Source organism: Physeter macrocephalus, chromosome 15, assembly GCF_002837175.3.
Source record: "Physeter macrocephalus isolate SW-GA chromosome 15, ASM283717v5, whole genome shotgun sequence".
NCBI lineage: Eukaryota > Metazoa > Chordata > Mammalia > Artiodactyla > Physeteridae > Physeter > Physeter macrocephalus.
In genome coordinates this window covers 37,621,933-37,638,665 of record NC_041228.1, presented here as the reverse complement: position 1 = coordinate 37,638,665, position 16,733 = coordinate 37,621,933, and the positions used below count along the sequence as shown (strand labels likewise).

The 16,733-nt window shown below is 36.7% G+C and overlaps 1 protein-coding gene across 5 annotated transcripts in view; it reads right to left on the bottom strand.

Moving 5' to 3' along the window:
* Positions 1-16,733, bottom strand: part of STK3 (serine/threonine kinase 3) — a 340,768-nt gene that overhangs the window by 235,629 nt on the left and 88,406 nt on the right. The window lies entirely within an intron of this gene.

The window sequence follows — 16,733 nt, the reverse complement described above, 5'->3', positions numbered from 1 at the left end:
GCAATGGGAGAGGCCACAACAGTGAGAGGCCCGCGTACCGCAAAAAAAAAAAAAAAAAAAAAAAAAAAAAAAAAAAAAGAGCACTGTTAACAAGCACTTCTTTCTAAAGACCATTAGCCTCTAGGAAAAGGCTAAAAGGTAAAGTACTGAGAACTTCTGATGAAAGAAAATGTCATCATTCAATTTCTTCTTTCTTCAAAATTATTAGTGTCATTCCTAACATATAACATATCTCAAGAAACAACATGACCCTAAGAAATCACTATTCCCTATATCATCTAACACTGAGGTGGCAATATTGCAGCTATCTGTCCTGAAAAAGTAAATACAGACACCCTTTCCTGTGGTGCCTCCAATTACTGATGAAAATGGAAACCAACAGTGTTACATAAAAGAGAGGAAATGAAAAAGGGTGGATTGCCAAGAGTCTCCTGCATGAAGTGTTCACACCAATACCACTCCTCCTCCTTCCAGCCAGCTCATTCCTAAGCCACCCAGGTTCTAGATTTCTGACCCTAATAATGAGAACTCAAAAATGGAAATGTCAGAGAAAGACGAGGAAAATGGGAACATGAACAAAGGCTGTCAGGGGAAGGAAAAGGGAGGAAGGAGGAGAAAAGAAGGCTAAGGAGGAGAGAGGAGGGAAAAAAGATTCTTAGTAGTTGTAGCAGTAGAGGCAGTGCTATCTGTACCAGGCATTGTGCTAAGAGTTCTGCATGCATTATCTCATTTATCCTTAAACAACCCTATAAGGTAAATACTATTATTATCACCATTTGACAAATGAAGTTATTACAGAGGTTCAGTAACTTCCTTCTGGTCACACACAAGTAAGATGGAACCAAGATGTGAGTCCTCTCTGAACATAATCTATGTTTTTAACCACCACACCTCTCTTGACAAACCTTATTCAAGTGCAACCTGTGAAAGTCCCTATTTTTAACAAAAACATCCTCTTAGTTTTTAAATACATCAAGTAATATCAATAGCTCAGGATAATAAAACCTACTTCACACTATAAGCATAACCACTATAAGCATAACCCAAAGAAATAAGTTGAGAGAAGGGAAAGAATCTCAATTTATACAGAGATAGAGGACATTGCTCTAGATGAGAGAGAGAAAGGGAAAAAAAAAAAAGAAAATCAGAAAGAATTCAAATGCCCCACACACAGTGGGATAACAGGAAGATACAGTAAAAATTGAAAATATAAAAATATGAAGACTATGTAAAATGTGAAAATAACTACTGGAAGAAGCTTGCTTCCACCACCACCAATCCCGCAGTGGTTCATGCCAAGAAATAACCTGGGTGAACAATGGATATTCACATGTAAAAAAAACTGAAGTTGGACTCCAACCTCACACCGTATACAAAACTTTACTCAAAATGGATCAACAACCTAAACATGAGTTAAAACCACAAAAGTCTTAGAAGAAAACATAAGAGTAAAACTCCACGACCTTGGGTTGGGCAATGTATCAATGTATCATTAGATACAGCATCAAAAGCACAAGCAACAAGAGAAAAATACAGATAAAACTGAACTTTATCAATATTAAAAACTTTTGTGCATTAAAAGCCATTATGAAGAAAGTGAAAAGACAACCCACAGAATGGGAGAAAGTATTTGCAAAGCATGTATCTGATAAGAGTCTGGAATCCAGAATATATAAAGAACCAAGAAAAGACAAACAATCCCAATGGCAAAAGACTTGAATAGACATTTCTCCAAAGAAGATATACAAATGGTCACACATAAAAAGACAGATGTTCAACATCATCATCATTAGTCATTAGGGAATGCAAATCAAAGCCACAATAAGGTACCACTTTACACCCACTAGGATGGCTATAATAAAATTTTAAAAAATAGCAAGTAACAAGTGCTGGCAAGAATGTGAAAAAATTGGCATTCTCATGCATTTCTGGTGCAACCATTGTGGAAAACAATATTTAAGTTCCTTGGAAAGTTTTTTTAAGAAAGTTAACCACAGAATTACCATATGACCCAGCAATCCCATTCCTAGGTAAATACTCAAAAGAATTGAAAACTGGTACGCAAACAAATATGTACATGAATGTTCATAGTACTACTCACAATGGCCAAAATGTTGAAACAACCCAAATATCTATGAACAGATGAATGGATAAACAAATTATGGTATACACATACAATGGAATGGAATATTATTCAGTCGTGAAAAGGAATAAAGTATGGACATGTGGATGGACCTCAAAAAAAACATTAAGCTGGGCACAAAAGGGCACATATTGTATGACCATTTATATGAAATATTCAGAATAGGTAAATCCATAGAGAAAGAAAGCAAACTGGTACTTGCCAGGAGCTAGGGGAAGAGGGGGAATGGGGAGAAACTGCTTAATGAATAGGGGTTGATGAAAATATTTTGGAACTAGACAGAGGTAGTAATTACACAACATTGTGAATGCACTAATGCCAAGGAATTTTTCACTTTAAAATGGTAAATCTTATGTTATATGAATTTCACCTCAATTTAAAAAAAAAACAAAACCCTTATCATGTTAAAATTTCTAAGCAAATTGCCAGGTGGTTTACCTTTGACTACAACAACAATATATATTGTCATAAAGTATTGTATAGATCATGCAAAGCTTCGCAGGTCATGCGTAAGGAGTCTGGATTATTTGAAAATTCTAATACTTCCAGGAACTGATTCTCTACCTCAGACCAGATGGTCTGACTTCATGGTCCACAGAGAGCAAGCGGTATGTTCTGAAGCTGCACTATCCAATACAGTAGCTCCCCAGCATTTGAAACATAGCTAGCCCAAATTGAGATATGCTATAAATGTAAAATATACACCAAAGTTCAAGGTCTAGTACCAAAAGAGAATGTAAGGTATCTCATTAATAACTTACATACTGCTTACACTTTTATATGACATGTATATATTATTTTATTTAAAATCTGTTAATGTTTAATATAAGCTATTGATATTAATAAAATATTATTAGATGTTATAACATTAATATTACATATTAATATATTTAATACATTATTAAAATTAACTTCACCTATTACTTTTTTTTTTAATGTGGATGCTAGAAAGTTTAGAATTACATATGTGGCTCATGTTATGTTTGTACTGAACAGTAGTGCACTAAGAAAAGGGTCCACAAGAGCAGAGATCTTTGGTTTACCGATGTATTCACAATGCTCGGAACCATGCCTGGCATACAGTTAGCACTCAATAAATAATTAATGAATGGGTACAGACTTGTAGTTAATAAAATAAAAGAGATATTCACATCTGATGTTCCCAGTTTTTTAAATTAGTGGTTTGCAGCCACAGTGGGGGAGTGGAGGCAGGAGTGCTGCTGCGGGCCACCACACCACACCACTGCAGAGGCATGCAAGGTGGTGGTGCTGTCATATGGGCCTGGGTTCTCTCCCCTCTCCCTATTCCACATTCCTGGATAAAGATTAAAGAGCTCGGGGTGTTACAAAAGCAGTACCAGTCCAAAAGACTGTGTCGTGTTTAGTTACTTCAATGCTGACCTCTTCAGTTACCTAGACCTCAATTTTTATCCTCTTAGCATTCCACTATTTCCAACCAATAAGTAACTAATCCTTCATTAACTCCTTGATTTGTTGTCTCTGCTCCTGTGCCCTGTATTTCAGAGCTGCATTAGAGAAAGTTCAGAATTAAATTGACCTACTATACTTCAAGGTCTCAGGATCTACCTGATTTCAGTGCTGTAAAGCATTGAATGCTGTAAAGCATTTACCACTGGACAAATCCACAGCAAGACTAAAGGAAGACTTGCCAGAGATATTACACTGATTCATGCGCTGTCTGGCTTTGCTAGAAGACTTCAAAAGTTCATTCCAACTCTATGATTTTATAACAAATTAACAAAAGATATTCATAGTCTTTTCTTAACAAAAGACTATAATAAATAATAAATTCACACTAATTTGGACATCCATTTTTATTCTTTCAACAAGTATCTACTTCACTGGCTCTCTCGTGTAAGTCCTGTTAAAGGTGCTGGGTATACAGTGGTGAAGAAACTGACTGTCCTAGTTTTTACAAAGCTTACAAGAATACCTGAGGCCACAGCCTGTATTTGGCCCTGAATTATTAAAGGTAGAGAGGACTGATCTGAAGCAAACGTGTAAAGTTTCTAAAGCCCCTCTCCCATTATGCTTTTCTCCCCCTACTTCAGGGGGTCATTTCATATCTTCCCCTAATCAAAAAAAATGATGCAATATCCAATCATTCATACCAGTACATGGATAAGTCTTAATTTAAAATTATTTGTGTACAGTATTATTTTAACAATCCATCTGAATATTAAGGCTCAAATGTATCTGCACTTTAAGCCTTTTAACTTCAATTACAAAATGAAAGGTTTCTATCCCTCAATAAAATCATTTTAAACAATAATAAACAAGTAAACAAATATTTTCTAGAACACAGAAATATGTTGACTTAAATTTTTATATTACTTTACAGTTATAGAGTATTTTATGTGCATGTCACACAATTAAATAAACAGAAACGCCTTATCGTCCCTTTCTATAGATGAGGAAACAAATTCAGAGAAATTGAGTGGTCTGTCAAACATAACTATTTAAGGGGCAAGCCCACGTGTCTTCTGACTCTATAGTAGTGGGATAGTCTATACTCTATAGACTATCACATCACTGCCAGATGTCACAAACATGAATATATGAATTAGTCTCAATATAAGAAAATAGGGAGTTGTAAGCCTTGTTCCAAAGGTGATATTCAAAATACGTATTTGACAAAGAGTAAAAGCAATGTCTAATCAGAACAGTCATGAGCCATAAAGCCAACAAGTCAGAACAGCTACAGTGGTTAACAACAGTAAGAATAGATACCAGCCAGAAACAAAGAGTAAAACTGAATAGCAGCCCTGTGTATCAGGCAGAATGCCTACCGCATCTTAGCATTCAAATCTAAATTATTTTAAATGGTGTGCCAGCCAAACAAAACAAGTATACCTGTAAATGAACTCAGCAAGTAAGCCAACTCACCTACCCTGAAAAGTAACCTTAACTTAAGACATCAGAGGTAGCTTTCTGAGTATTTTATTGAAAACAGATGCTTAATCCCGCCAAAAAGAACACATAGATGAATTATTTAAACATTTTAAAAACAGTTAAATAAAAGTAAACAAAAATCAAAGTAAGTATCAAATCAGTAGGCAAGAAGAGTTTCTAATCAAAAAAAGCAAAGAATTATGAGAATTTATTAGCTTTGTCTACATAAAAACTATAAGCTTAGAAAACAAAAATATTCACAGCAAATACAGTAAGATATTTAGTATACAGAATTATTTAGAACATAGGCGCTCACAAGAAAAACAATAAAATCTCAATAAATAGGCAAGGAAATGAATATGCAATTCACAAAACTTATAATAGGGCTAGTTAACATACATGAAAAATATTAAACTGCACTAATTATCAAAGAAAAGCAAATTAAAATAATGAAGTATCAATTATAAAATTATCCCATACGGGTCACAATGTTGCTGAGAATAACATGTGTGGCATGTATAAGAGTATAAGCCACGTGTAACAGTGATCTAAGAAAGTATATTTTCCAAAAAGCCCTAGAAAACATTCATTCTCTGAAAAAACATTTATTAAACACCTGCTCTATGTTGAATTTAAAATGTCTCTAACTTAACCTCATGGAGCTCCAACCTAGCATGAAAGACAGACTTATAACTACTATAAAAAGCACTTTCAAAGTGAAATGGAACCACAGTGGAGAGCGATTAATTAGGGAAGGAAAGAGGAAATGGCATTAAAATTAGGCTTTGAATAAGAAAAGTAGTTCCCTGTCCAGAGAAAGGAAAGAACATCAGTAGAGTAACTCAAATAATTAACTGAAGAATAGAAATAGGATAGTTATGAAGTGGCACTCAGATATCAAGTGAGGCCCATTTTCCTTCCTTCCACTAAGATGAGAAAAATGGTAAAAAGTGATGGGTCAAACAAACACAAGGGCTTCCCTGGTGGCGCAGTGGTTGCGCGTCCGCCTGCCGATGCAGGGGAGCCCAGTTCGCGCCCCGGTTTGGGGGGATCCCGCATGCCGCGGAGCGGCTGGGCCCGTGAGCCATGGCCGCTGGGCCTGCGCGTCCAGAGCCTGTGCTCCGCAACGGGGGAGAGGCCACAGCAGTGTGAGGCCCGCATACCACCAAAAAAAAACAAAAAAAACAAACACATGAATGGATGCTCACCATCACTAATCATTAGAGAAATGCAAATCAAAACTACAATGAGGTATCACCTCACACCAGTCAGAATGGCCATCATCAAAAAATCTACAAACAATAAATGCTGGAGACGGTGTGGAGAAACGGGAACCCTCTTGCACTGTTGGTGGGAATGTAAATTGATACAGCCACTATGGAGAACAGTATGGAGATTCCTTAAAAAACTAAAAATAGAACTACCATACAACCCAGCAATCCCACTACTGGGCATATACCATGAGAAAACCATAATTCAAAAAGAGTCACGCACCACAGTACTCATTGCAGCTCTATTTACAATAGCCACACGGAACTAACCTAAGTGTCCATCGACAGATGAATGGATAAAGAAGATGTGGCACATACATACAATGGAATATTACTCAGCCACAAAAAGAAACAAAACTGAGTTATTTGTAGTGAGGTGGATGGACCTAGAGTCTATCATACAGAGTGAAGTAAGTCAGAAAGAGAAAAACAAATACCATATGCTAACACATATATATGGAAGCTAAAAAATATATATATATGGTTCTGAAGAACCTAGGGGCAGGACGGGAATAAAAACTCAGACAGAGAGAATGGACTTGAGGACATGGGGAGGGGGAAGGGTAAGCTGGGACGAAGTGAGAGAGTGGCATGGACATATATACACTACCAAATGTAAAACAGATAGCTAGTGGGAAGCAGCCTCATAGCACAGGGAGATCAGCTCCGTGCTTTGTGTCCACCTGGAGGGGTGGGATAGGGAGGGTGGGAGGGAAACGCAAGACGGAGGGGATATGGGGATGTATGTAAATGTATAACTGATTCACTTTGTTATACAGCAGAAACTAACACAGCATTGTAAAGCAATTACACTCCAATAAAGATGTTAAAAAAAAAAAGACTCTAGGAACAAAAAGCAGATCAGTGGTGGCCAGAGATTAAGTGTGGAGAGAGGGGTGACTATAAACACACAGCAGGACTGGGTGTTGGGGGGTGTGGGGCTGTCTGTTCTATATCTTGATTTTGGTGGTACTCACAAGACTTTATACACTTGTACACCCTAAAATGTGAAGTTTTCTGTACATAAATTTAAAAAGAAAGTGCACTGAATCTTATTAAATTGGCTTCTATAAGAAATGGAGTTTGGAGAAAGGAAAAAAAGTGATGGGCCAAATTTCAGCCTTGTAAGTGTCAAAATGCAGGTAAATCTTGGCAAATTTGGAGCAAAAAATGTTTACTTGGTCTCTTTTAAATATCAATGATAGCAAATGAACTTTGGAAAAGAACAATATCTATATCAACATTTAAACCATTCTACACGTATTTTGTGTCACTAATGGAGACTAGGAAAGGAAGGAGTGCAGGCCTTCCTAGATGTAGGCCTTGATCTAGATGTTTATTTCATATCCTTTGGACACATACAGACTATTTGGGGTGGAGGGGGAAGGCAGTTAGTTGACAGTCATTTTCCTAAACAGAGTTTTGTTTTCAAACAATCTTAAATGTTTTTAACAAATTTCATTTGCATACAAACACAACCAGTTACCAAATAGATTTCTTTTTGGCAACAGAGAGAACTACTTCTTCCCATTACTATAAAAATTTTAAGTAGTATCTTTTTTATTTCTATAATTATGACTTTTCATCAGATAGATTTCAAAATCGTGAGTTTTATATTGAAAATATTTAGGGAGAAAAGAAAAACACAAAAGAGAGGATCTGCTTTATATAGAAAGAGGTAACACAAGATTTTAGTTCTAAGATGGAAAATGCTTAGATCCATTCTCAAACCACAGCTAACACTTCTTTTAGTAGCATCTGTCAAGAATCCTTTCCAATGAAAAACTTTATCAACAGAGTACTTCATTTGTGGACTTAATTAGGTTATCGTCAATACCATACAGATTTAATTTTATTTGTCACTATACAAATGGAGCAATGTGATTTTAAAATCATTTGAATCGTATTTTACAGTCTACTTTAAAAAAAAAGAAAAAGGAGGACGGGAGAGAGATACTACACCATGAATGAAATATTCAGTAATCAGAGATGGAAATAAGACTTTATAGCTGAGCTAATACATTAAAAGACGGAAGTCTACATCTGGTTTCAATACTGGTATGAATTCACTGGCAAATTTAAAAAGAATCCCATTGTACAAAAACAAAAAGATGGTTTTGATAGGCTTTAGTCCTCTGGTTACTTTTGTTTCTAGAGTCATATGATTAGTACAATAATATGATACATTTAATATGTCACTGTGTATATGGTTTTGATAAAAATGCACCCACCAAGGAGTCTCAAGAGCACATGCACAAGCTGTTTTAAAATACACGTACTGCCTTAATGTTTTTACTTTAGTAAAAACAAATTCAAGGGAGGCTTTGTAAGTTCATACAAAATTAAGAATTTTAACTTTCTAAAAATGAATCTTTGACAATCTTAGCTAAATCCTGCCTGTTTGACATAATTATTTATGCATATAAAATAATACATTAATTCTATATTTAGTACTTACTATCTATTAAGGAAACAAACCAGAAAATGAGACATAGTTCCCCTTTTCAAGTGCCATATACAGACAGACAACTATAGAAACTTTATTATCAAATTTTAAGTTTTAACTTGCACAGTGACTTTTCATAAAGTTTTGAAAGCCATCTGAGCAAAACTCACCAGTGTAATCCTTACATGGTCTTTTAAGGCCTGGATCAAATCTCACCTCTTTCAAGAAATCACCCTTTATTCCCCAAGTAAGGATTTATCTGTCCAGTGATGATAATGATAATATCAACAACTCGTTTTTACTATACCAGCCACATTACAGGTATCATTTCCTTTAATATCCAAACACAACAACAGACAGTAGGCACCAACAAAATTTACTGAGAGCCTGTTACACTGTCCTTGCCTTCGTGGTGCTTGTAATTTAGTGGGGAAGGAAGGGAACAGGAACAAATAATTACAATATTGAAAAATGCCTGCTACAACAAGATTAGGTATAGGAGCACTCCAGGACAGCAGTTTCTAAGGTGATTATACATCAGAACCAATACTCTTAAAATAAAATCCAAACCATATACTTCAACCCTCAAGGCCTTGAACGATACAGTTCTTGCAGCCTTGACATCTCACCACACCACTCTCCCCATCCAAGGAAGTCTTCACAGAGGAGGTGACTTTTGAGCTGACTCTCGAAGAATGAACAAAGTTTGTCAGGCGAAAAAAGAGGGAATGAAATACTAGGTATGTGTAAAGGGAACGGGCACAAAAATAAACAAAATCCAGTACAGTTCTTTGTGTCTGACTGTAACATGTATAGGAAAACAGTGTAGAATGCAAAGGTAGGTTAGGGTCAGTTCTGCTTTATGTGCCTACACATTTTTAAATGGAAAGATGGTATGATTGTACCTCAACTTTTAAGAAGGAAACTGTGACAGTAGACTCTCAGCCAAAGACTAAAAGTAGGTAAAGCTAGTGTGGAGAATGTAATAATAAAATCATTTACAGCAGTAGTAGTAGTAGCAGCAGCAGCAACTGCAGGAGTAGCTAATAGGTATGTAAACTTGCTTAAAATCCCAATGGATTTTTTAGTCAAAATTTCTAATTTTGAGATGAAGAGATGTCAAAGCATGCAGCTAAGCAGGAAGGCACTGAAAGCAAAATCCAAAATTCTTTCTTTCGTAATTCAAACTGAAACTGCCTAAGCACTAAAAAATAACATAGGGCTTAGGTAGCACCCTCTCAACCAAAAAGAAAAAAAAAAGGAATTGTCGTTAAAAATGAACATGCCCTCTAACCCAGTAATTCCATTTTTCAGGTATCCAATGGCCATCACAACACAGGTATACCCATACATACCTTCGAAAGTTTCCTGCAGCTTTGATTACAACAACAACAAAAATTGGTGAGTTGGAACTCATTTTATCCAAAGTACTGAAAAAAATACATTCTGTTATATACACACAGACCTATATGTACTGGTATGGGAAGATCTCTGAGCTACATCAAAAGGTTTTTTTTTTTTTTTTTAAAAAGGCAAGGTATAGAACACCACACATGCAGTATAAATCCCTTGTTTAAAACAAAAATATGCATATATATGTGCCGAAAAGAAGCCACAAGAAACTGTTAACTGACATCTCCTCCAGGAAGTAAAACTAAGGGGTGAGTAAGGAGACGCTAAGTTCCTCTTCTGTACTATTTGGAATTTTTACAATGTGCTCATATTACTTTTTTTCCCCTTAATTTATATAATTAAAATGGGAGGAGTTTACACATTCTGGCTAAAAGTTTAAAGAATTATGCAATACTGTTTTAAAAGATCTCCATCTAAAACTGTTAAAATCAGAGATTTGCTGCCTAAGGAGATGAATTTCCATTTTCTGGAAAATTAACTTACATACATTTCTTGACTTCCTAAGATTAAATAATATTTCACTGTATAAGACAGTAATCTTTTAATATGTTTTTATAATACTAGAGAATATCCACTATTTCAACAAATATCATAAAATTCTTAAATCGCTAATAATTAAAAACTAAATACCATCTTTTTAAGTTTTTGCCTTAATAGTAATAAAATGCAATTTACATTTGTATAGAACTTTATAGGTTACAAAATGATCTGACACTCATCATCTTTGTTCCTCACAAGAAAACACTAAGGTAGATAAGGCAAGTAATATGATATTAGGTCCATTTTAGGATTAGGCATCTGAAGTTTAAAGGAGTTACACAATGTAGCCAGGGTCACAGAGCTAACACATAGCAACCCAGGAACTGATGTTTGGTTTTCTGATTCCACATCCAGGAGTCCTTCCACTAAACCACATCATTCCAAATAACCACTGTCACAGTGCACTAAGGGTCAGGCTTATGACAGGGAGGGAGAGCTCATCGTAGATCTGGCAGTGACGGGCAGTCTGCCAGGAGAGGAATGTACAATATAAAAATAAAGTGCACGAAGGTGGGTCTGACTTATGAAAGGGAAACAGAACTGGGAGAAATGCCAAGAAATATAGCAACTAAGGTGAAGACTGGGCAGCTTACCAATAAGGGAAGCCAAGGAAATACTTTTGTAAGTTTAATTTACTTAGTTAAGGTAGAAGAGAAAGTCTATTGGAAGGACTATTTTGTAATGTGGAAAGATCATAAAGAAAAGTGTTTATAATCCAATCAAAAGATTTAGAAAAGATGTAATGGAGCGTGATGTGTATGATGTATTTAATCAGAGATTAAGATGGGGCACATGACTGCTATGAAAAATTCTAACGGTCTAATCCTACGGTGCATGGTCATGTTAATGCTGTGGCTTGGAACTTTAAGAGGCATGTGTGAAATACACTTAGAACTCAATCTCACTGTATGGGAGACACCAAATAAGGAGCAAGAATTACTTTCCACACAAAAGGACTCACTCTCCTAAGATTCTAGTATAGTGCTGAACAGCAGTACCTGTTCAGGTTGAGAAAATCCTTTTAAGAGAAGGGGCCATGGACACCACAACTAAAAACAGCGTTAGGCCACCATGGTCTAAATGAAACCATGGATCTGTAATCCTGAAAAGCAGACCTTCCAGAATTCTTACAGCAAACATTTACTGCTGACACAGAGGAGCAGGCTCCTTGAGATACAGCCCTTACTGTATCTTACTGTGACAAAAGGGAGAAATGGTTGAGGACCCCACAGTTTTAACTGCCACTGTCAACAGATACCTCTTCTAACACTTAACACTCATTTTGGGAGTTATTTTAGAGGGTTTTGTGTGCATGCGCGCACGTGTGTTTTATTCTTGATATATCTTGTTTTGATTTTAGGTTTGGTAAATACACAGAAATATCTGTTATTTTGGGCCATTCTAACACCCCATTCACCCTTCTCCTGCTAACATACCCTCATTTCCCTTTAGGGAATCACTACTTCCCCATCCTCAGGTCATGAATTCTAGCAGTCAGCTCCATCCTAGCTCCAGGTTAGACACATGTCCTAGAGCTAATCCAGTTACCCCATCACATTCCAATGGTCACAGAGAAAGGTACATGACCCATTCAGAAGCAGTGAGGTACAACACTGCTGGGTTTCAACTAGAAAGGTATAATCCAGGTAGCTGCTAGCAGCCATCTTGTCACCATAAGGCAAGAGTCTGAGAGTGGAGTCAATACAGAAGTAACAGGACAAAGAGACGAATCCAATTCCTTTCACCTTGAATCAAACCATGCATGAAACTAGCTCTGCAAAGATTTTTTGTTATGTGAGCAAATAAATTCCCTTCTTGGCTCAAGCCAGTTTAGGATGAGTTTTCTGTAATTTATAACCAAGAGTTGAAACTGATGTAGTAAATTTCAAGTAGACACCAAAAAGCAGGGAGGTTCCTGGAAAAGAGGTCTGTATAAAGCACAAACCGGTGACCAACTCTAGAACTGCTAGAGGTTATTCCAAATATTTAACAGCATGAGATCTCTGAAGCTGATTTTTATTCTCTGCCCCCAAACAAAAGGGTTACAATAATAAGGGGCGGGAAAAGCAGAATAAACATGTCTTTTAAAAGGAACATGAGGTGTATATGTATAACTGATTCACTTTGTTGTAAAGCAGAAACTAACACACCATTGTAAAGCAATTATATCCAATAAAGATGTTAAAAAAAAAAAAAAAAAGGAACATGAATGCTTTTTTAAAGTCTTCTTTTTGCCTTCTTTTTCCTAGTACCACCTGCCCCGGCCAATAAATGTTTACTCCATTATATTAAAACTGCATTTAGATATCTAATTTTACAGAACTCCTCAAATGTTTCAGCGTTCATTAGTTTTTATGACATACATGATATAATCAACACACAATGGTGACCAAAACCCCTTGCTAAAAATCAATGGTTTAGAGAAACTTGAGGAGTTAAGTAGCAATTTCTGAAATACCTAAATCTCAAAAGTAATACTTAAGCTTACATGCAAGGCTTTATCTGAACATCCATCAAGCTTCAGACTCCAACTGCTTTACAATCAAAATTTCTCCCCCTCTTACTCCTTCTTTCTTGGGAAAAACAATACATACATTTAACGGGGCCCTTAGGCATTCAACATGAGGAAAACACTGGAAAAAACAACAGAGCAACTCAGTAACTCCCTTCCACCCCTCACCACTCTATCTCATCCCACCCAAAAACAGGAAGGTTCAGGATATAAAATAGCCAAGGTTTTAAACAATAAAAAATTTATGGGACTCTTCTAGAGAAACAAAAATCTGCTCAACACAAAGTACATACGTTAGAAAACATAACTAGAATATTTTAGCCATTATTATACACAAAAGGGCAGAGAAGGGTTTTTCTTTCATGAAATCTGGATTGCAGATGTCTGGCAAAAAAAAAAAATTAATAATCTATCACAAAGTCCGACAACTAGTGATTCAAAATGAAAGCTTTCACTACTTACACCATATGTAAATATACATATACACAAGCTGCTTATAATCCCTTGATCTGAAGAGAAAGAGAACTGATACTCTACTGTGAAAATGGTCAGTGGGCAGACATTTTAAAATCCTTTCCCACATGAAAAGAGTCCTGAAAAAGAGATCAGAAGACAACAGAAAAGCACTCAATATATATGGAGTTATAAAGCCCATATGAACTAGTATCTATTACACAAAGAGGGAACATGCAACAAGGTGATTAGGAAAGTCAAACATGAATTAGTCCAATAACACAGAGGCAAATATAAACCCTAAAAAGCACTTTGTGGAATAGAAATCCACACATATCAAAAAGATGTCTATTATTAACGATGAAATAATATCAAACTTTGAAGCTCCAAATAAATCTTAAATCAGTAAGAAACTGGTACACCTTCACTAAGGGAAAAAAAAACCTGTCTGAAGTAGTACATAATTAACATCAAGGCAGAATATATATTTTTAAAATACAACAAATCAAACATTTACCATAAAGACTATTATGTACAAGGCATTAATTCTAAGGGCACTAAAATAAAATATCCTAGTATATTCTGAATAGCCACTGCCTGATTCTATTAAAGAAACTCTCACTGTACCTAAAAATGTAAGCTCTATCTCACGGAGCTTACATACCTCCCTCATTAACAATGATAATTCAAGGTACCAATGGTGAATGCTAGGATTCTGTCCTTGGTTCCATAGTCCTCTGTATTATTCCACCCAAACACATTATCTGATAATGTACACAATGCAAAGACACTCCCATCTATGTAAGTGAGAAGATAGGACGATGATGACAATAACAATGCAAATACATACAGGACTTTTTTTGTACCAGGTGCTGTTCCTAGCACTTCACATATGTACAATCTTCAGAACAACTCAATGAAGTAGGGTAGTCTTCTTATCCCATTTAGCAAATGAAGAAAACGAGTCACAGAAAAGTTAAGAAACTTGCCCAAGTCACACGACTAGTATGTAGCAGAGCCAGAATTCAAGATATTCTGGGCTCCAGACTCTATGCTTTTAACTTCTACAGTTCAATTCTAGCAGTCAGCTATAATTTCAACACTTTCTTTCCCTCTAATCTACTTTACCACTCTATGATTCCGTTTCTCATCTGGAAAATGGGTCAATAATTGCTCTTGCCTCACATAGTTGTTCAGTCCTTACATGAGGATTAAATGCAATAATCTATATAATGTGCCTGGCACATACCAGTACTACAGTAATAGCTATTACAATATCTACCAAATGTCTGTCACTGGAGTTGAGAATCACTGCTATAAAACTAACAATCGGTAAGAATTTACCAAGAATGGTCTCAATGTGTCCTTCACAGTTCTAAAGTGATACCTGAATAAACCTGACTTTCCCAATTATTTCCATTATAAAATAACAAGTCCACCACAAGCCTTCAGGAAAATACATATACATAACTTATGAACTGCTCTCTTCAGTCTGGAACTTCCTCTCCATTATTTTGTATTCCCTCAATGCCCCCTCCCCTGCTCCCCACCCAATCACAGAATATATCAATATTTCATCCTGGGAAAAGCAGACAATAAAAATTTCTCATATATAACAAACTGGACATTTATTGTGTTTTCAGACACAAACTTTAAGTTGGTATTTTAACGTCATTTCCGCCTGCACAGCTGGGTACCCTGAAAGGTTTCAACCAGAATGCTATTCTCAGAGTCTGCCTTCACCAAAGAGCTACAAAACTATGGAGACTCAAAGAACAGTAGCAATTCTCTAGTCCTGGGTCTAGTGCTCATCAACATTTAAGTTTGCTCCTAATTTTCTGTTGTGACAACACTCTGGGACATTTCTCACTAACCAATTGTGCTAGGGTTTCTGTAATGTACAGATGGAAGAGGAGAATAAGGTACAGATGGAAAAGGAGAATCATTGGATGGATCCTAGGGTACTTATACATTCAACTTTCCAATAGATTATCAAACTGTACTCCTCAAAGTAGCTGTACTAATTTAAACACCTAAGCGTATAAAAGTATGCATAGGGAGGTGGGTGGGATGGGAAAGAGGAGATATCATTGATTCAGGTTCAAAAACCAACCTGAAAATTGTAGTTAATTTGTTTAATTCTCTGTCTTTCCTCCTTCTAAAATCCCACTAAACTGATAGAAAAAAAATTTTTAATAAATAAACTAATAAAAGAATCAGGGCTTCCCTGGTGGCGCAATGGTTAAGAATCTGCCTGCCAATGCAGGGGACATGGGTTCGAGCCCTGGTCCGGAAAGATCCCACATGCCGAGGAGCAACTAAGCCCATGCGCCACAACTACTGAGCCTGTGCTCTAGAGCCTGCGAGCCACAACTACTGAGCCCGTGTGCCACAACTACTGAAGCCTGCGCACCTAGAGCCGTGCTCTGCAACAAGAGAAGCCACCGCAGTGAGAAGCCCACGCGCCGCAACGAAGAGTAGCCCCCGCTCGCCACAACTAGAGAAAGCCTGCGTGCAGCAACAAAGACCCAACGCAGTCAAAAATAAATAAAAATAAAAATAAATTAATTAAAAAAAAAAGAATCAGCACAGGAGAGTATAATAAATTTGGAAGTATTTCTATGAAGAGTCGCAGGCAAGAGCAGGCAAAGAAGGGGTCTGTGACACAAGGAGTGATTACCAAGTAAACACCAAAGGGGCTCCAAGCTAGAATCATTGTGTAGGAAGGGCAGGAGGGAGAAGGGGAATGGAAAAGGTAGGTTAGCTTTCCCATGGAAGCTGAAAAGAAGAAAACAGAACAAGACTTGGCTCCTCATCCCTACTCTATACATACAGATTACATGCATTCTGGCATTTATCCCCAGGCCCCAATAAAGGCAGGGGAGGGGAATGGCTAACAAAATGAACAAACCACCTCTGTGGGCACTTGCCCCTAAAGGCAGCTCCCAGCCAGTTCATCCTAACATTATACCTGCCAGGCAAAAAGCATCGTCCCAATGCTTCTGATGAGAGCTAGTCAGCCTTTCTGGTGGTCAGCCTGCC